We start from the raw sequence: 22,084 nt of genomic DNA, 5'->3' as shown, positions 1-22,084 counted from the left end.
CTCTGGACTTTCACAAAATGTTGGCGGAGCCCCTGCACCACCAAGGCCCATCGAACACCCCTTCCTACCACCCTGGGCATCGTACCTCCGCACATCCCCTCCTCCAAGCACAGGATCCACAGCATCGACCGCACTATCAACCGACTCCTGCCGCCGAGCACTGCTGAGCAGCCTCTTCTTCCAGCCTGGGATGGGACTCCCAGCATCACCCTGCAGCGTCACACCTCCTATGCCCCCGCTCCACCACCGCCTCTGCTCCTAGCCGGTAAGCTGAATTCAGACTGTAAGATGGACCACCATATGACGCATTACATTTTTTTTCCCTATTTTCCTCCTGAAAATTTGTGGTGCGTGTTATGGTCCGCTGCGTCTTATAGTCCAAAAAATATGGTGTATGTATATATATATATATATATATATATATATATATATATATATATATATACACACACATATATCCACATATATCACCCATGGAGAGGTGCCATTGTCATAAAACAACCATGTTATTCCTTGCACCTTTTTTATTGTTATGGCCTCCAAATACCCCCCAATCAGCTCCAGACCTGCACAGTGAATAAGATGAGGTTTGGTTGAGAGTGTCTCTCACTATTCATTCCTGTGCTCAGTAAAGATAAAATCTCAATGCCGAGTAGGCAAAATACACTAAATAACCCAGAGTTAGTGAGAAAAATTTACAGCTGATCTGGTGGCGGAAAGAGATAAATCTTTTTGAGAGAAAGCATTGGGTATGCAGTATATCTGCAGCTAGGACATGCTACAGGAAATTATACCCCTATGAGATGCCTGCAGATCCTAAGTGACTCCTCTTATTGATGTCTAAGCTATCGGCTTCATGTTAATTTTTCAGGATTCTTAGAGACAGGGCCCAATTATGGAGGATATACTGGATCCAGAAGTCACCTAATCCCTATCACAGGGGCCACACGTTTGCTTGTCCCTCTCCAGAACTCTCCAGGAGCCTTCATCATTCAAGGCCACCACTATACCCCCTCTTGCCTGGATAGCGTCACCTGATATCCATGAAGTATGATGGGTGGTGGAGACCTCTTAATTCACCAAGTTGGTGGAGGATCTATGTGCCCGTTTTATAATCTGGCCTTCTGAAATAGTCTCCCCTAAAATGAAGATATTTCCCTTTCATTTCCTTAATTGTGGAAAGTCTTATTCTATTTTGCCATTACAAGTTCCTAAAGGATTGGTTTAGAGATGAGCAAAAAGATTGGCAGTACGCTGGTCGGGCGTCCACTTCATTGCTCCTGTGACAGCCGGACCAGGGCAGTGCGAACTCCATTCATATGCCAACATATGCGAAAGGGTCTCCCCGAATGAGTGCCAGCTAAGGAAATTGCCACTGCCGTGGTCAAGCTTCTATAGGGTACCAAAGTGGACACCAGACAAGAGGAGTGCAAATCTTTTTGCTCATCTATGTAATTAAAAATGTAAATGTTCGTTTGTTCAAAATCTTAAATCTCTGAAAATTCTTCACCGATTGCTTTGAAATTTTGACACAATGCATTTGAATACACACATGTTTTTATATACAATATAAATAAATAAAAATGAAAATGTTCGTTTGTTCAAAATCTTAAATCTCCAGAAGTACTTCACCGATTGCTTTGACATTTTGACACAACGTTGCATTCGAATACGTTCATGTTTTTATATACCTACTATGTTTTTATATACCAGCTGTTGGACGTAAAAGCAACAGCGAGAGGGGGGTGTTACGAGCTCAGTCCCAGGCTGACTCTTCCCGGCCGCCCAGCATTCTCCCCCCCTTAGTGACATCTCATTCTCATTCATAAACCCTTCTCCCTCTCCTTCATTCGCCCCAGCCGCTGCCTGTTCTCTGCTACTTTCGTGTCCCCCGTGGGGGTTGGAGGGAAGGGGAATGACGAGACCGTCTGTCCGAGGCTGAAAGATGCTGCTTCTCATCACCACCACCACCACCTGAGAGGCGGCCGCCTCTGCTCTCTGGCACTGCTGCTTCTGTGGCTTCTTCTTCTCCAGCAGGTGAGTCTTATTTCCAACTGCGCAACAAGCAAGCGGGGGAGGGAGGGAAGGAGAGAGGGAGGCTGCACGGAGAGGCGCAGGCCGCGGCCTCCGCTCTGGGTGCTGAGCTGAGCCCGAGCCTCGCAGCAGTGGGCGTATAGCGAGCGACTGCAAATCCCACTGCGCCACCGGCGGGAGCGTCACTGTGATAAGGCCGGTATTGGCCTGGGACATGTGATGCGGATCACCCTCCCCTCCTCTGCCGCCTGCCTTAATCTCTGCGCCCCCTCCTGTCACATTCCCTCTGTACTAGGGAATTGCATAACTAGCAATCCCTGACATGACCGGCTCCATTGTGACACCTGACCTGCAAGTACCAACCTCTTTAGTGACTTGTGCAGAGTACAGGCCTGCAGGAGTCACATAGTACAGGCTGCCACCATACCTGCCTGATGGGCACAACTATCAACAGCGCCAGCATTGCCCCATCTGATATAACCTTATAACTCTAACCCTAACCCAGACTGAGCCACAGCAACGTGTGGCCAGGTACAGATAGTTTCTAATATAAGACCTCTCTGCCGAATCCTAGGAAAGACCTGGATGTAAGCCATCTGTACGCCTCCAATAAAAGAGGGCTCAGGGGCAATGAGAATCCTAGATTTTGATCTCCAGTTGCCACCTCTATGGGCATTAGTGGGTAGAGGATTGCCTTGGTGACTGGTTTGGTCAAGCAGAATTGCTGTTTTTGGTCTATTAATTGGCTAGACTGCTTGATGATGGTTTCCAGTTAGTAAAATATTTTTCGCCTAGGCCGTACACAGTAAAAAATATGAAAAAAAGCCAATAGAATAATCAAGAAATAACACATAGATTATAGATTCTGTAACATCCCTGGCGGCGTACTTGCATGGCTTACCATCTCCCACCATGCAAGACTGCAATCTTACCTATCAGGCCAGGCTGCACACTTTGCTCCAGTACCTGCTGTTTGTATGTCTCTTGTCTGCTGGCTCAGGGCGTTGGCGCTGTTGCTTCCTGATTCTTAAAGCTACAGTGTGCGCAGTCCTAATGCGTCCGCAGCCTATTACTGTGAGTCACTGGATACTTAAACCCCCTCCACCCAGTAGGAGGTGCCTGAGCAACACTTGTTTACAGTCTGTTCTGTGCAACTGTGAGTTGCCAGGTCCTGTCCTGACTCTAGTCTGTTTCCGCCACCCTGGGGGCTGAGTTCCCAGGCTCGTTCCTGTATCTTGTTCCTGGTTCAGTTCCTGTCTGAACAGTGTCCTAGCCCTTTGCCTGTTTGTTTCTATGTCCGAACCTTCCCTTTTCCTGCAGTGTCTGAACCTGCACCTAACTCCTACGCGTTGTCTCTGTACTTCAGTTTGTGAGCTTTGTGTCCACTCGCTACTTCATTGTAAGTACCATGTGTGTATCTGGTTCTGCTTGTCCCCTTTCCCTGCCTCCGTATCTACCTCCTGTGTTTTAACTATCTTCCTGTATTTTCCAGTCTGTTCCATGTGAACAGAGCCCTGTCCTGTCTGCCTGCACCTTCTGCTCTGTTCCGCTCTGCTTGCTCACCGCACCTGCGGTTTTTCTCCGCTCTGCTTGTTCACCGCACCTGCGGTTTTGCTCCGCTCTGCTTATTCACCGCACCTGCGGTTTTGCTCCGCTCTGCTTGCTCACCGCACTCGCGCTTTTGCTCCGCTCTGCTTGTTCACCGCACCTGCGGTTTTGCTCCGCTCTGCTTGTTCACCGCACCTGCGGTTTTGCTCCGCTCTGCTTGTTTACCGCACCTGCAGTTTTGCTCCGCTCTGCTTGCTCACCGCACCTGCGGTTTTGCTCCGCTCTGCTTGCTCACCGCACCTGCGGTTTTGCTCCGCTCTGCTTGCTCACCGCACCTGCGGTTTTGCTCCCCTCTGCTTGCTCACCGCACCTGCGGTTTTGCTCCGCTCTGCTTGTTCACCGCACCGGCGGTTCCGCTCTGCTCTGCTTGTCCACCGCATCGGCGGTTCCGCTCTGCTCTGCTTGTTCACTGCACCTGCAGTTTCGCCCTGCTCTGTCTGTTCACCGCTCCGGCGGTTCTGCTCTGCCTGTTCATCGCACCGACGGTTCTGCTCTGCTTGTTCACCGCACCTGCGGTTTCGCTCTGCTCTGCTTGTTCACCGCATCTGCGGTTTCGCTCTGCTCTGCTGTCCACCGCTCCTGCGGCTCCATTCCTGTGTCCCAGTCTGTACTGGTCCCTATCCTGCCTGCTTTCCTACCTGCCAGTGCCCGCCGGTCTGCATACCAGCCGTGCCTGCCAGTGCCCACCTGTCTGCATACCAGCTGTGCCTGCCAATACCCACCTGTCTTCATACCAGCCGTGCCTGCCAGTACCCACCTGTCTTCATACCAGCCGTGCCTGCCAGTACCCACCTGTCTATATGCCAGCCTAACCTGCCTGTTCCTGCATTGGGTGTGGGTCAATAACTGTGACCGGGGTCTGACCTGGAGTAGCACCTGGTCCCTCTGCTCGGTTCCTCCCTGGTTCACAGAGTCGACTGAGCCGCCGTGTGACCTTGGTCGGACCGAGTAGATACTTAGTTACGCCCCTCCATGCACTCCTCGGTTCATGGTACAGTGGGATCACTAATCACGCTCAAGCCAGTCTGCCCGGACGTGTGCGTAACAGATTCCATCTTTATTATGTATGCAGCCAACGTTAAACAGAGGTGAATTCCAGCTTGACTAATGCCCCTGTTGACTACCCCAAAAAGATGATGCCAACTACTTAATATATACAGAAAATATTATATCTGTACTATTGGATATGAATAGTGCTAAGGCATCAATAAGTGGTTCAGAAGAGGTCTTCTTCCTCTAAGTTGGTTTTCCTGGCAGTGACAGTACAAACCCTTCAGCTTTTTCCGTCTGTGGAATCAGCACAAAATCCCATATTGCTTAAAAGAGTTTTTGGATGAGACATTCATCCCGAGGCTGCCTACCTCATCCATCTTATCGTACACTTTTTATTTCTTCTCCAATAACTTAAGATGCAGAATAAGATGCATCTCGCATCCATTTCTGTCTCTCGCCCCATTTATCTTTTTTGCTTACTATTTACTCTAATGCAAGCCAAAACCATAACTGCTGGCCACAAATGGTTCATTAGACCATTCTTATCCGCTGTCCTCTGATTATTTACCTTCAGTACCTTCAAGAACAAAAAACATGAATTGCGGAAATACGGCCAATACACTTTTTGCTGACAGTGGACATTTGGTGTTCTCTGCGTCTTCGTACCCTTCTTACAATAATGGTACCAGCATTAGAAGTCTTATTTCTTGGTTCAGTGACATAGAATACATTGAATCAAGTGGTAGGATCTGGTCAACTTGATGTCTGATTTTATGCGGTGGCCAAATGGGCAATTTCCCAAGGTCCTGTTTGCTATTAGACTAACCAAGGATGAGCATCTTAGGATCAAACTATAATCACCCTCTATTATGGTGGTCATATTTGCGATATGAATTACACTATCATGTGGGAACTATATGGCAGCATTATTTATGGAACTGTATGGTGTTATGTAAGCTAATATTTTGAAAAATTGTCTAAAAAATGTCAAATTCAGTGAAAGGGAGACTCTATTGGAATGATTGTTCTTGCCTTCTTGCTTCTACTTTCTTTAAATTTTCCCTTGTCCAACTTGAACGGGTTTTCCATAAATGAATGCATATGACTAGTGAACAGATGACAAGACAATGGTGCTAATACGATTGCCTATGCAGATGGCTGCTTTCCATGCGATTCTGGAATGCTACTGCCAACTCTTCCAGGAGTCCAAGAGGTTTCTCGTTTTTACAGGAGCCTCTCTGATGTTTCAAGAGAGTTGGCAAATTTGTTTTAAAAAATAAAATTATATCATGCCTAGTTCACAGCCAAAGGGGTGAAGCAGGACAGAAATGTTCCCTCTATGGGAATCCCTATGTGCTGCTCTGCCATCTTTGTCCAGGTGCAAGATACAGCAAGCGTATATTTTTCTGGAAAGCTACTTTACTTTTAGTTGAGGTTTCTTCTGTATGTCACATCCTATAACGCTCCGATGACACCAACGGCAGATCCTCGCGATCCAGACTAAAATAAAATTTTGTTTTGTCAATGCCTTTATGAAAGCTGACGTTTTTTTCATATGAATTCTTTTCTATAGTATTTGCTTCAAACCAAATTCTCATAGTTTTTTTTTATATTCCCTTTTATACTTATTTTTTAAAAAGTTAAAAAAATAAGTTGCATCCAGATCTGCATGGCATTGTTCTGTGGATTCTGTGTGTATTCAGAAATAGGAATGGTAACGGTGAGATGTTTCTATGTATGTGAATGTTGTCCAGTGATGTAGCTGTATCAATATAAAAGGCCGTATCCTCATAGATATGACGTGACTGGGTGATGTCACTGGATCCAGGTGGTAGACTGCATCCTCATAGATATGACGTGTCTCGGTCATGTCACTGGATCCAGGTGGGAGACGAGATCCTCATAGATATGACGTGACTGGGTGATGTCACTGGATCCAAGTGGTAGATGGCATCCTCATAGATATGACGTGTCTCGGTCATGTCACTGGATCCAGGTGGGAGACGAGATCCTCATAGATATGACGTGACTGGGTGATGTCACTGGATCCAAGTGGTAGATGGCATCCTCATAGATATGACGTGTCTCGGTCATGTCACTGGATCCAGGTGGTAGACTGCATCCTCATAGATATGGCGTGTCTCGGTGATGTCACTGGATCCAGGTGGGAGACCAGATCCTCATAGATATGACGTGACTGGGTGATGTCACTGGATCCAAGTGATAGACTGCATCCTCATAGATATGACATGACTGGGTGATGTCACTGGATCCAAGTGGTAGATTGTATCCTCATAGATATAGCGTGTCTCGGTGATGCCACTGGATCCAGGTGGGAGACGGGATCCTTATAGATATGACGTGTCTGGGTGATGTCACTGGATCCAGGTGGTAGACTGCATCCTCATAGATATGACATGACTGAGTGATGTCACTGGATCCAGGTGGTAGACTGCATCCTCATAGATATGACATGACTGAGTGATGTCACTGGATCCAGGTGGTAGATTGCATCCTCATAGATATAGCGTGTCTCGGTGATGTCACTGGATCCAGATGGGAGACGGGATCCTTATAGATATGATGTGACTGGGTGATGTCACTGGATCCAGGTGGTAGACTGCATCCTCATAGATATGACGTGACTGAGTGATGTCACTGGATCCAGGTCGTAGACTGCATCCTCATAGATATGACGTGACTGAGTGATGTCACTGGATCCAGGTGGTAGACAGCATCCTCATAGATATGGCGTGTCTCGGTGATGTCACTGGATCCAGGTGGGAGACGGGATCCTTATAGATATGATGTGTTTCGGTAATGTCACTGGATCCAGGTGGTATACGACATCCTCACAGATATGACGTGTCTCTGTGACGTTACTGGATTCAGGTGGTAGACTGCATTCTCATAGATATGATGTATTTAGGTGATTTCACTGGATCAATGTAAAAGCCCGTATCCTCTTAAATATGACATGACTGGGTGATGTCACTGGATCCAGGTGGTAGACTGCATCCTCATAGATATGACATGACTGGGTGATGTCACTGGATCCAGGTGGTAGACGGCATTCTCATAGATATGTCATGTCTTGGTGATGTCACTGGATCCAGGTGGGAGACGGGATCCTTATAGATATGATGTGTTTCGGTAATGTCACTGGATCCAGGTGGTATACGGCATCCTCACAGATATGACGTGTCTCAGTGACGTTACTGGATTCAGGTGGTAGACTGCATTCTCATAGATATGATGTGTTTTGGTGATGTTACTGGATCAATGTAAAAGCCCATATCCTCTTAGATATGACATGACTGGGTGATGTCACTGGATCCAGGTGGGAGACGGCATCCTCATAGATATAAGGTGTCTCGGTGATGTCACTGGATTCAGGTGGTAGACGGCATCCTCATAGATATGATTTGTCTAAGTGATGTCACCGGATTCAGGTGGTAGATGGCGTCCTCATAGGTATGACGTTACTGGGTGACGTCACTGGATCCAGGTGGGAGACAGCATCCTCATAGATATGACATGACTGAGTGATGTCACTGGATCCAGGTGGTAGATTGCATCCTCATAGATATAGCGTGTCTCGGTGATGTCACTGGATCCAGGTGGGAAACGGGATCCTTATAGATATGATGTGACTGGGTGATGTCACTGGATCCAGGTGGTAGACTGCATCCTCATAGATATGACGTGACTGAGTGATGTCACTGGATCCAGGTCGTAGACTGCATCCTCATAGATATGACGTGACTGAGTGATGTCACTGGATCCAAGTGGTAGACGGCATCCTCATAGATATGGCGTGTCTCGGTGATGTCACTGGATCCAGGTGGGAGACGGGATCCTTATAGATATGATGTGTTTCGGTAATGTCACTGGATCCAGGTGGTATACGGCATCCTCACAGATATGACGTGTCTCTGTGACGTTACTGGATTCAGGTGGTAGACTGCATTCTCATAGATATGATGTGTTTTGGTGATTTCACTGGATCAATGTAAAAGCCCGTATCCTCTTAGATATGACATGACTGGGTGATGTCACTGGATCCAGGTGGTAGACTGCATCCTCATAGATATGACATGACTGGGTGATGTCACTGGATCCAGGTGGTAGACGGCATTCTCATAGATATGGCATGTCTTGGTGATGTCACTGGATCCAGGTGGGAGACGGGATCCTTATAGATATGATGTGTTTCGGTAATGTCACTGGATCCAGGTGGTATACGGCATCCTCACAGATATGACGTGTCTCAGTGACGTTACTGGATTCAGGTGGTAGACTGCATTCTCATAGATATGATGTGTTTTGGTGATGTTACTGGATCAATGTAAAAGCCCATATCCTTTTAGATATGACATGACTGGGTGATGTCACTGGATTCAGGTGGTAGACGGCATCCTCATAGATATGATTTGTCTAAGTGATGTCACCGGATTCAGGTGGTAGATGGCGTCCTCATAGATATGACGTTACAGGGTGACGTCACTGGATCCAGGTGGGAGACAGCATCCTCATAGATATGACGTGTCTGGGTGATGTCACCGGATCCAGGTGGTAGATGGCATCCTCATAGATATGATGTGTCTAGGTGATGTCACCAGATCCAGGTGGTAGACGGCATCCTCATAGATATGACGTGTCTGGGTGATGTCACCGGATCCAGGTGGTAGACTGCATCCTCATAGATATGACGTGACTGAATGATGTCACTGGATCCAGGTCGTAGACTGCATCCTCATAGATATGACGTGACTGAGTGATGTCACTGGATCCAGGTGGTAGACGGCATCCTCATAGATATGGCGTGTCTCGGTGATGTCACTGGATCCAGGTGGGAGACGGGATCCTTATAGATATGATGTGTTTCGGTAATGTCACTGGATCCAGGTGGTATACGGCATCCTCACAGATATGACGTGTCTCTGTGACGTTACTGGATTCAGGTGGTAAACTGCATTCTCATAGATATGATGTGTTTTGGTGATTTCACTGGATCAATGTAAAAGCCCGTATCCTCTTAGATATGACATGACTGGGTGATGTCACTGGATCCAGGTGGTAGACTGCATCCTCATAGATATGACATGACTGGGTGATGTCACTGGATTCAGGTGGTAGACGGCATTCTCATAGATATGGCATGTCTTGGTGATGTCACTGGATCCAGGCGGGAGACGGGATCCTTATAGATATGATGTGTTTCGGTAATGTCACTGGATCCAGGTGGTATACGGCATCCTCACAGATATGACGTGTCTCAGTGACGTTACTGGATTCAGGTGGTAGACTGCATTCTCATAGATATGATGTGTTTTGGTGATGTTACTGGATCAATGTAAAAGCCCATATCCTCTTAGATATGACATGACTGGGTGATGTCACTGGATTCAGGTGGTAGACGGCATCCTCATAGATTTGATTTGTCTAAGTGATGTCACCGGATTCAGGTGGTAGATGGCGTCCTCATAGATATGACGTTACTGGGTGACGTCACTGGATCCAGGTGGGAGACAGCATCCTCATAGATATGACGTGTCTGGGTGATGTCACCGGATCCAGGTGGTAGATGGCATCCTCATAGATATGATGTGTCTAGGTGATGTCACCAGATCCAGGTGGTAGACGGCATCCTCATAGATATGACGTGTCTGGGTGATGTCACCGGATCCAGGTGGTAGATGGCATCCTCATAGATATGATGTGTCTAGGTGATGTCACCGGATCCAGGTGGTAGACGGCATCCTCATAGATATGACGTGTCTGAGTGATGTCACCGGATCCAGGTGGTAGATGGCATCCTCATAGATATGATGTGTCTAGGTGATGTCACCGGATCCAGGTGGTAGACGGCATCCTCATAGATATGACGTTTCTGGGTGATGTCACTGGATCCAGGTGGTAGACGGCATCCTCATAGATATGACGTGTCTGGGTGATGTCATCGGATCCAGGTGGTAGACGGCATCCTCATAGATATGATGTGTTTCAGTGATGTCACTGGCTTCAGATGGTAGACTGCATCCACATAGATATGACGTGTCTCGGTGATGTCACCGGATTCAGGTGGTAGACGACATCCTCATAGCTATGACGTGTCTGGGTGATGTCATCGGATCCAGGTGGTAGACGGCATCATCATAGACAGGCCCGGACTGCTAATCTGCCTTATTGGGCAGATGCCCGGTGGACTGGTCTGTTAGGTCATAAAATGGGCTGCCTGGCTACTGTTGTCAGTATACCATTGTGTATCAGTGAGTCATGCATTCTGTGTGGAGTCTGAGGTTATCTGCTTATCTACTTGCCTCTAATGCTCTGAAGAGTTTGTCATTGTCAGAAGAGTCATTCACACAGGTACCATTCCTCCAGTATTCACTGGGAAAATACTAATGTGGTTACAAAATGACAGTGTTCATAAAGCAGAGCTGGGCTATGTTAAGGTGGCAAGGGTTCCAGAAGTGACAAGGTGCCAGGCTGAGACCATGCCAATCTACTCATCTGTATATACACACACTGCACAGTACCACTTCTCCTGTCCTGTATATTTACACTGCACAGTACCACTCCTCCTGTCCTGTGTATATACACTGCACAGTACCACTTCTCCTGTCCTGTATATATACACTGCACAGTACCACTTCTCCTGTCCTGTATATATACACTGCACAGCACCACACCTCCTGTCCTGTATATATACACTGCACAGCACCACTCCTCCTGTCATGTATATTTACACTGCACAGTACCACTACTCCTGTCCTGTGTATATACACTGCACAGTACCACTTCTCCTGTCCTGTATATATACACTGCACAGTACCACTTTTCCTGTCCTGTAATATACACTGCACAGTACCACTTCTCTTGTCCTGTGAGTATGACGCGCCCCCTGGGCCGTGGGGTACTCGGTGCCGGGCCGGTCGGTGCAGGGGATGTCACAGTGGCGGTGACCCGGTCCGTGACCCAGGGCGGTCAATAAAAGGGGGATTATTGAAAGGGGATTATAGTTTTTATATATATATAATTCGTGACGCCACCTGTGGTATGCGGCTATATGGAGCCGCCGCTGTGGTGCGGAACCTCTCGAGCCGTTGTTAGTGCAGCAGAGTTGGTTCAGCTCTCCACAGGCAGAGCTCAGCTCCAGGGCAGGAAGTAGTGTTTTTATAGATGTTGCTGTGCGGTGTAGTGCAGAGGATGGCGTAGTTAATAATCAGTCCACAACTTAATGGCGGTTTCCTCTTATCTTTACTTGCGGTGGTTAGGCAGACCGAGACACGGGTACTAGCTGGTAGTAGAGGTCCGGGTGGCCTGGAAGCAAGTTGGGGGATCCACCTAGCCAGGTGGAGTTGTAGGCCTTCCCTTTGCGCTACCTCTTTGGCCCTGCTGCGTATAGCTGAGCTGCGGCCCTCGTCCCTGAGTAAAACGTCTTTGTGCTCACCCGTATGGCTGGCAGCTCGGGCCTTCCTGGAGTGTCAGTTCCACTTGGCGGTGCTGGGCCCTATGATGCTGCTGAGCCTCCGGGTGTCTGATGGGGCCCGGAGACCTGCAGTCTCCTGCCCTCCGGTTTCTGCTGCTGGGCCTTCAGTGCCCCACAACCAGGGCCGGCTCCAGGTTTTTCTGGGCCCCGGGCGAAAGAGTCTCAGTGGGCCCCTTTAACACATACCACGATTCATGATGCAGAGATACAGCGGAGAATATATATATATATATATATATATATATATATATATATATATATATATATACTACAATGCAAAGATTTCACTTCTTACATTACATGAGTGATATCTATTGTAAATTCCACAATAGCTCAGAAACCAGTGAATCGCTCCACACAGAATACTAGCCCCCATATAAGGCTCCATACGGAATACTGGCCCCCATATAACGCTTCATACGGAATACTGGCCCCCATATAAGGCTCCATACGGAATACTGGCCCCCATATAAGGCTCCATACGGAATACTGGCCCCCATATAACGCTTCATACGGAATACTGGCCCCCATATAAGGCTCCATACGGAATACTGGCCCCCATATAAGGCTCCATACGGAATACTGGCCCCCATATAAGGCTCCATACGGAATACTGGCCCCCATATAAGGCTCCATACGGAATACTGGCCCCCATATAAGGCCCCATACGGAATATTGGCCCCCATATAAGGCTCCATACGGAATACTGGCCCCCATATAAGGCTCCATACGGAACACTGGCCCCCATATAAGTCCCATACGGAATACTGGCCCCCATATAAGGCCCCATACGGAATACTGGCCCCCATATAAGGCTCCATAAGGAATACTGGCCTCCATATAAGGCTCCATACGGAATACTGGCCCCCATATAAGGCTCCATACAGAATACTGGCCCCCATATAACGCTCCATACAGGATACTGGTCCCCTTATAAAGCTCCATACAGGATAATGGCCCCCATATAACGCTCCATACAGGATACTGGTCCCTTTATAAAACTCCATACAGGATACTGGCCCCCATATAACGCTCCATACAGGATACCGGTCCCCTTATAACGCTCCATACAGGATACCGGTCCCCTTATAACGCTCCATACAGGATACTGGCCCCCATATAATGCTGCATGCAGGCTGTTACCCCCCACATAATGCCCCATACAGGCTGTCCCCCCCCTTATAATGCTCCATGCAGGCTGTTACCCCCCACATAATGCCCCATACAGCCCCCCCCTTTTAATGCTCCATGCAGGCTGTTACCCCCCACATAATGCCCCATACAGGCTGCCCCCCCTTATAATGCTCCATGCAGGCTGTTCCCCCCCACATAATGCACTATGCAGGCTGCCCCCCCCCCTTTATAATGCCCCATGCAGGCTGTTCCCCACCTTATAATGCCCCATGCAGGATGTCCCCCCCCTCTTTATAATGCCCCATGCAGGATGCCCCCCCCCTCTTTATAATGCCCCATGCAGGATGTCCCCCCCCCTCTTTATAATGCCCCATGTAGGATGTCTCCCCCCACTTTATAATGCCCCATGCAGGATGTCCCCCCCCCCTTTATAATGCCCCATGCAGGATGTCCCCCCCCTCTTTATAATGCCCCATGCAGGATGCCCCCCCCCCCTCTTTATAATGCCCCATGCAGGATGTCCCCCCCCCTTTATAATGCCCCATGCAGGATGTCCCCCCCCCTTTATAATACCCCATGCAGGATGCCCCCCCCCCTTTATAATACCCCATGCAGGATGCCCCCCCCTCTTTATAATGCCCCATGCAGGATGTCCCCCCCTTTATAATGCCCCATGCAGGATGTCACCCCCTCTCTTTATAATGCCCCATGCAGGATGTCCCCCCCTTTATAATGCCCCATGCAGGATGTCACCCCCTCTCTTTATACTGCCCCATGCCTCCATACATTAAAAAAAAAAAAATCAAATACTCACCTCCCTTCTCCTCACCTGCTACCTGCTGCCCGCTGCCCGGGTCCGAACTCCAGCGTTGTCGGTGTCTTCCCGCTCAGCGCTCCCTGTGACGGCTCAGGGGAGGGCGCGGTGAAAAGACGTCACCGCGCCCTCTGACCTGAGACGTCACAGGGAGCGCAGAGCAGGAAGACAGCGGATCTGCGGAGGCACGGGGAGAGGTAAGTATCGGGCTGCCGGGGCCCTGAGCAAGCGGGGGGGAAGGGCGGGCGCTGACACCGCTCTCCTCCGCCCATAGCCCAGCGGGGTGCGCGACCGCCAGTGGGCCCCTCTGCCTGCTCAAGGCCCCGGCATTTGCCCGGGTGCGCCGGGTGCTGACGCTGGCCCTGCCCACATCCTCGGACTCCGGTGTCCGGTTCTTCTGCGCTTCCTCTGGGGTGAACTGCCGTGCAGCTCCACTCCCTAGGTCTTTCCTCGTCGACGTCCTGACTTCAGCTCTTGTCTGTTCTCCTCACACTAACTAACCCCGCCTCCAGATCCCAGTTGCTTAGGGGAGGAGCTTCCCTTGCTCGTCTGGAGCCAGGAAAGTGTCGCATGCTAGTATACCTGACTAGGGGACCCCTCCTTGCTTCCAGGCATGGCATCACCTCTTGTGAGGGAGGCAATGCCACTGTGGCAACCGGACTCCTGGGGTGCCACATATATACACTGCACAGTACCACTTCTCCTGCCCTGTATATACACACTGCACAGTACCACTTCTCCTGTCCTGTGTATATACACAACGCACAGTACCACTTCTCCTGTCCTGTGTATATACACAACACACAGTACCACTCCTCCTGTCCTGTGTATATACACAACTCACAGTACCACTTCTCCTGTCTTGTATATATACACTGCACAGTACCACTCCTCTTGTCCTGTATATACACACTGCACAGTACCACTTCTCCTGTCCTGTATATAAACACTGCACAGTACCACTTCTACTGTCCTGTGTATATACACTGCACAGGACCACTTCTCCTGTCCTGTGTATATACACAACGCACAGTACCACTTCTCCTGTCCTGTGTATATACACACTGCACAGTACCACTCCTCCTGTCCTATATATACACACTGCACAGTACCACTTCTGTCCTGTGTATATACACTGCACAGTACCACTTCTCCTGTCCTGTGTATATACACAACTCACAGTACCAATTCTCCTGTCTTGTATATACACACTGCACAGTACTACTTCTCCTGCCCTGTATATATACACTGCACAGTGTAACGGGTCCGGGAGGCGGAACCTCTGAGCTACTATACAAGGGGGCGGCCCTTGTAAGGGAGCGGGTGGCAGTCTCTGGGTGAACGGACAGGGAGTTACGGCAAGTGATCAGGGCAGTCTCTGGGTAAGGGGTAGGTACGACCTGTGATGGCAGAGCCTCCAGGTAGGCTAGCAGGCAGATGGTAGATGTGTGCTCCCAGGTGAGCAAGCGAGAGTCTCTGGAATAGCAGGTGGTCACGGCACGTGACGGCGGAACCTCCGGGCTGGCAGGCAGGTAGGTAACGGAGAAGCGCTCCCAGGTGAGTGGGCAAGAGTCTCTGGAATAGCTGGTGGTCACCGCACGTGACAACGGGACCTCCGGGCTGGCAAGCAGGCAGGTAACGGAGATGCGCTCCCAGGTGAGCGGGCAAGCTGGTCCATAGACAGACTGACCGGAGTTGTAAGGCAGACCGTCGGACCTCAGGCAAGCAGGCAGGTAGCTGATGTGCGCTCCCAGGTGAGCGGACAAGTTGGTCCTTAGACAGACTGACCGGAGTTGTAAGGCAGACCGTCGGACCTCAGGCAGGCAGGCAGGTAACAAGTATTCAGGCAGGAATCAGGCAGGTAACTAGCAGGAAACTGGCAGGAAACTGGCAGGTAACTGGCAGGTAACTGGCAACGGGACCTGAGGGCTGAAGCACAGGTGAGACACAGGTGCAAACAACATTGCTCGGGCACCTCCATTTTGGAGGAGGTGCCTTATATATGATGAAGTCCTCCGGCCATTGGCCGGGGACTCCTTAGGACGGCGCGCGCGGCCCCTTTAAGAGGAGGGGAGCGCGCGCGCGCGCGCCCTAAGCACAGGGGCCGGGAAGGAGCGCGCGCTGAGAGCAGAGCGGGGAGAGGACGCCGGGCACAGAGCAGAGCGGTGAGGGGAGCAGCGTCCCTGCCTAGCAGAGGGCAGGGACGCCAGCGCTACACACAGTACCATTTCTCCTGCCCTGTATATATACACTGCACAGTACCACTTCTCCTGCCCTGTATATATACACTGCACAGTACCACTTCTCCTGCCCTGTATATATACACTGCAGAGTACCACTTCTCCTGCCCTGTATATATACACTGCAGAGTACCACTTCTCCTGCCCTGTATATATACACTGCACAGCACCACTACTCCTGCCCTGTATATATACACTGCAGAGTACCACTTCTCCTGCCCTGTATATATACACTGCACAGTACCATTTCTCCTGCCCTGTATATATACACTGCACAGTACCACTTCTCCTGCCCTGTATATATACACTGCACAGTACCACTTCTCCTGCCCTGTATATATACACTGCAGAGTACCACTTCTCCTGCCCTGTATATATACACTGCAGAGTACCACTTCTCCTGCCCTGTATATATACACTGCACAGTACCACTTCTCCTGCCCTGTATATATACACTGCAGAGTACCACTTCTCCTGCCCTGTATATATACACTGCACAGTACCACTTCTCCTGCCCTGTATATATACACTGCACAGTACCACTTCTCCTGCCCTGTATATATACACTGCACAGTACCACTTCTCCTGCCCTGTATATATACACTGCAGAGTACCACTTCTCCTGCCCTGTATATATACACTGCAGAGTACCACTTCTCCTGTCCTGTGATATAATATATATATATATATATATATATATATATATATTATATATATATATATATATATATATATATATATATATTATATCACTGTAATGTATAGGATGTGGTGAATCTGCATGGTTCAATGAACACATGTGGATTCACCTGCATGCAGCGCTTTGGACACAGCATAAAGTATCCTGCGTTCAAAGCGCTGACAATACCGACCGTGTGCTCATAGCCTTATAGTATGTGGGCTTGTGGGGTTTGAATGGCTGCTTTTTTTGACCCAGTCTGGCCCTGATCATAGATATGACGTGTCTCAGTGATGTCACCGGATCCAGGTGGTAGATGGCATCCTCATAGATATGATGTGTCTCAGTGATGTCACTGGATCCTGGTGGTAGACGGCATCCTCATAGATATGATGTGTCTCAGTGATGTCACTGTATCCAGGTGGTAGACGGCATCCTCATAGATATGATGTGTCTCAGTGATGTCACTGGTTCTAGGTGGTAGATGGCATCCTCATAGATATGATGTGTCTCAGTGATGTCACTGGATCCAGGTGGTAGATGGCATCCTCATAGATATGATGTGTCTCAGTGATGTCACCGGATCCAGGTGGTAGACTGCATCCTCATAGATATGATGTGTCTCAGTGATGTCACTGGATCCAGGTGGTAGACGGCATCCTCATAGATATGATGTGTCTCAGTGATGTCACTGGATCCAGGTGGTAGATGGCATCCTCATAGATATGATGTGTCTCGGTGATGTCACTGGATCCTGGTGGTAGACGGCATCCTCATAGATATGATGTGTCTCAGTGATGTCACTGGATCCAGGTGGTAGATGGCATCCTCATAGATATGATGTGTCTCGGTGATGTCACTGGATCCTGGTGGTAGACGGCATCCTCATAGATATGATGTGTCTCAGTGATGTCACTGGTTCCAGGTGGTAGATGGCATCCTCATAGATATGATGTGTCTCAGTGATGTCACTGGATCCAGGTGGTAGATGGCATCCTCATAGATATGATGTGTCTCGGTGATGTCACTGGATCCTGGTGGTAGACGGCATCCTCATAGATATGATGTGTCTCAGTGATGTCACTGGATCCAGGTGGTAGATGTCATCCTCATAGATATGACATACCTTGATAATGTTACTGGATCCAAGTGATAGACTGCATCCTAAAAGATATAACGTCTGGGTGATGTCACTGGATCCAACTGAACTGATAGGCCGTCTAATATGTCAGTGATGTCACTGGTTTCTACTGAAGTGATTGGCTGCATCCTCATGAATATGATTATTTTCTTATTGATGTCACGTCTTCCTAGTAAATTAATAGACTGAGGCTCTGTTATCACTTGGCTGTCCAAGATGGGCTCTCTGTCTTAACAGGACATCAATGAAGTGCATTCTTCAGCTTTGAATATCTACAATCCCCTCTTTTAATGTTAAATTGATCAAAAAATGGCTGATTGGTTATTTTTATTGTCAGGTGAACACAGACATGTAATATAGTTCAATAGAAAAGTAACTCTAGTGTCAGAGCGAGGTGTAAATGGACATCCATCTAACATGATTACGAAACTCATCACAGCCTTGCCCTGTGGACACAAAAATTCTACTTTGTAATAAATGTGTTTATTTCTAAATTATGACAGATTGGTGAAAAGGGTCATCACCAGTTTAGATCTATATTATAGTATGGTTACCTCTAGTGCAGGGATGTCAAACTCAAACACACAGGGCCTAAATGAAAAAGTTGGACAAAGTCGCGGGCCAACCAGTATACAGTATAATGGACCCCGCACAGTCCTCCATACAGAATAATGGTTCCCACATAGTCCTTCAAACAGTATAATAGCCCCACATAACTTTCCATACACTATAATGGGCCCCACATAGTCCTCCGTACAGAATAATGGCCCCACATAGTCCTCCATACAGAATAATGGGCCCCACATAGTCCTCCATACAGTATAATGGCCCCACATAGTCCTCCATACAGAATAATGGCCCCACATAGTCCTCCATACAGAATAATGGCCCCACATAGTCCTCCATTCAGTATAATGGCCCCACATCGTCCTCTATACAGAATAATGACCCCACATAGTCCTCTATACAGTATAATGACCCCACATAGTCCTCCATACAGAATAATGAGCCCCACATAGTCCTCCATACAGTATAATGGGCCCCACATAGTCTTTCATACAAAATAATGGGCACCACATAGTCCTCCATACAGAATAATGGCCCCACATAGTCCTCCATACAGAATAATGGCCCCACATAGTCCTCCATACAGAATAATGGCCCCACATAGTCCTCCATACAGAATAATGGGCCCCACATAGTCCTCCATACAGAATAATGGGCCCCACATAGTACTCCATACAGAATAATGGCCCCACATAGTCCTCCATACAGAATAATGGCCCCACATAGTCCTCCATACAGAATAATGGCCCCACATAGTCCTCCATTCAGTATAATGGCCCCACATAGTCCTCTATACAGAATAATGACCCCACATAGTCCTCTATACAGTATAATGACCCCACATAGTCCTCTATACAGTATAATGACCCTACATAGTCCTCCATACAGTATAATGGCCCCACATAGTCCTCTATACAGAATAATGACCCCACATAGTCCTCTATACAGTATAATGACCCCACATAGTCCTCTATACAGTATAATGACCCTACATAGTCCTCCATATAGTATAATGGGTCCCACAAAGTCCTTCATACAGAATAATGAGCCCCACATAGGGGCGAGGGTACTGCTGTCTCGGGCCAAATATAATCACCCATGGGCCAGAGTTTGACATGTTTGCTCTAGAGTGAGCACGATTTGGTTTGTGAATAGGAGTATACATTTTCCAGCCATAACATTAATACCACTAATCACTAAGAAGACCCCACAAAACTTGCCGTATACCAAGAACACTCTATAAGAACTACTGTATACCAGGAACACCCCACAAGGTCAGACATATACCATGAACACTCCATAAGACCCAGCTTATATCAGGAACGCTCTACAAGACCTGTGTTACGGGTCCGGATGGTGGAACCTCTGTGCTTCGGTGCAAGGAGGGGCCAGAGGGGCATGACTAAGTGCCTACTCGGCTCGACCCAGGCCACACGGCGGCTTAATCGACTCCGTGAACCAGGGAGGGACCAGGCAGGTGGACCAGGTGCCACTCTGGGACCGACCTTGTGTGAGAGCAGGTGACTCCCATGGGTCAGATGGCAGGAAGGCTGAGGGGTGGTCCGGGTAGGCAAGCAGGCGGGCACAGCAGGTAACTGGCAGGTGCTCCGGGTAGTCTGGCTGGCGGGCACGACAGGTAACGGACAGGTGCTCCAGGTAAGCAGGCTGGCGGGCACAACTGTAGACAGACTGGAGGATAGAACTGTTAGACAGGCTGGCGGGTTGGACTGACAGACAGGCTGGCAAGCAGGACTGACAAGCAGCGGGACCTGAGGGCTGGAGCTAGTGTTTAGCACACGGAACAACAACCTTGCAGCGGCACCTTCATTTTGGAGGAGGTGCCTTATATAGGGGAAGTCCTCCTGCCATTGGCCGGGGACTCTATAGGACGGCGCATTTAAGAGGGAGGGAGCGGGCGCACCCTAAGCAAAGTGCACGGTAAGCTGCACGCGATGCGCGCCATAGCGACAGGGGAGTGGGAAAATGCCGGTCCTGGACCGCGGCGGTGAGGGGAACGGCGTCTCTGCCCGGCAGGAGGCAGAGACTCCGATGCTACAGTACCCCCCCCCCCCTTTATGCCCCCTCTTCTTTAGGCCCGCAAGAAATTTTTTAAGAAGATAAGGGTCATGAATGTTCTCCCTGGGTTCCCAAGACCTCTCCTCAGGGCCAAACCCCTTCCAATCCACAGGAAAGAAGTCTTTCCTCTTACCCTCTTGGTGGCCAAAATGTTTTCTACCTCAAAGACGTCCTCAGCAGAGACTGGAGCTGGAGCGGTACCTGGATCGTCAGAGAAAGAATTAAGGACAACAGGTGAAAGGAGGGATACATGAAAGGAGTTGGGAATCCGTAAGGTGACCAGGAGTTTCAGCTTGTAAGCCACGGGATTGATTTGGTTCATAACCTCGAACGGACCGATGAACCGCGGACCCAATTTATAGGAAGGTATCTTGAGACGAACATATTTGGAGGAAAGCCAGACCTTGTCTCCCAGACGGAATTGAGGCGGATCCAGACGTCTCTTATCACCATGCTTCTTCATCCGCTCAGAGGACTGAAGAAGCGCAGATTTATACTGTGTGCAGAATTATTAGGCAAGTTGTATTTTAGAGGATTATTTTTATTATTGATCAACAACTATGTTCTCAATCAACCCAAAAGACTCATAAATATCCAAGCTTAATATTTTTGGAAGTTGGAGTGTTTTTTTTTTTAGATTTGGCTATCTTAGGAGGATATCTGTTTGTGCAAGTAACTATTACTGTGCAGAATTATTAGGCAACTTAATAAAAACCAAATATAATCCCATCTCACTTGTTTATTTTCACCAGGTAAACCAATATCAGTGCACAAAATGTAGAAATAAACATTTCTGACATGCAAAAACAAAAAAAATTAGTGATCAATATAGCCACCTTTCTTTATGATGACACTAAACAGCCTTCCATCCATAGATTCTGTCAGTTGCTTGATCTGTTTTCGATCAACATTGCGTGCAGCAGCCACCACAGCCTCCCAGACACTGTTCCCAGAGGTGTACTGTTTTCCCTCCCTGTAGATCTCACATTTTATGATGGACCACAGGATCTCTATGGGGTTCAGGTCAGGTGAACAAGGGGGCCATGTCATTATTTTTTCTTCTTTTAGACCTTTACTGGCCAGCCACGCTGTGGAGTAGTTGGATGCATGTGATGGAGCATTGTCCTGCATGAAAATCATGTTTTTCTTGAACGATACCGACTTCTTCCTGTACCACTGCTTGAAGAAGTTGTCTTCCAGAAACTGGCAGTAGGTCTGGGAGTTGAGCTTCACTCCATCCTCAACCCGAAAAGGTTCCACAAGTTCATCTTTGATGATACCAACCCATACCAGTACCCCACCT

The 22,084-nt window shown here is 48.5% G+C and overlaps 1 protein-coding gene across 3 annotated transcripts in view; it reads left to right on the top strand.

Moving 5' to 3' along the window:
* Positions 1 to 22,084, top strand: part of FAM163B (family with sequence similarity 163 member B) — a 114,288-nt gene that overhangs the window by 27,638 nt on the left and 64,566 nt on the right. The window contains exon 2 of one of the 3 annotated variants that reach the window (XM_073640244.1): positions 1,860 to 2,037. The exons of the other annotated variants lie outside the window; for them this stretch is intronic. The gene's annotated coding sequence lies outside the window, so the exon portion shown is untranslated. The remainder of the gene's footprint in view (positions 1 to 1,859; positions 2,038 to 22,084) is intronic. 3 annotated transcript variants of the gene reach the window in all.

Source organism: Phyllobates terribilis, unplaced genomic scaffold (genome assembly GCF_046119375.1).
Source record: "Phyllobates terribilis strain yellow unplaced genomic scaffold, ASM4611937v1 Scaffold_7__3_contigs__length_470593459, whole genome shotgun sequence".
Classification (NCBI taxonomy): Eukaryota; Metazoa; Chordata; class Amphibia; order Anura; family Dendrobatidae; genus Phyllobates; species Phyllobates terribilis.
This window is presented reverse-complemented; position numbering and strand designations above follow the sequence as displayed.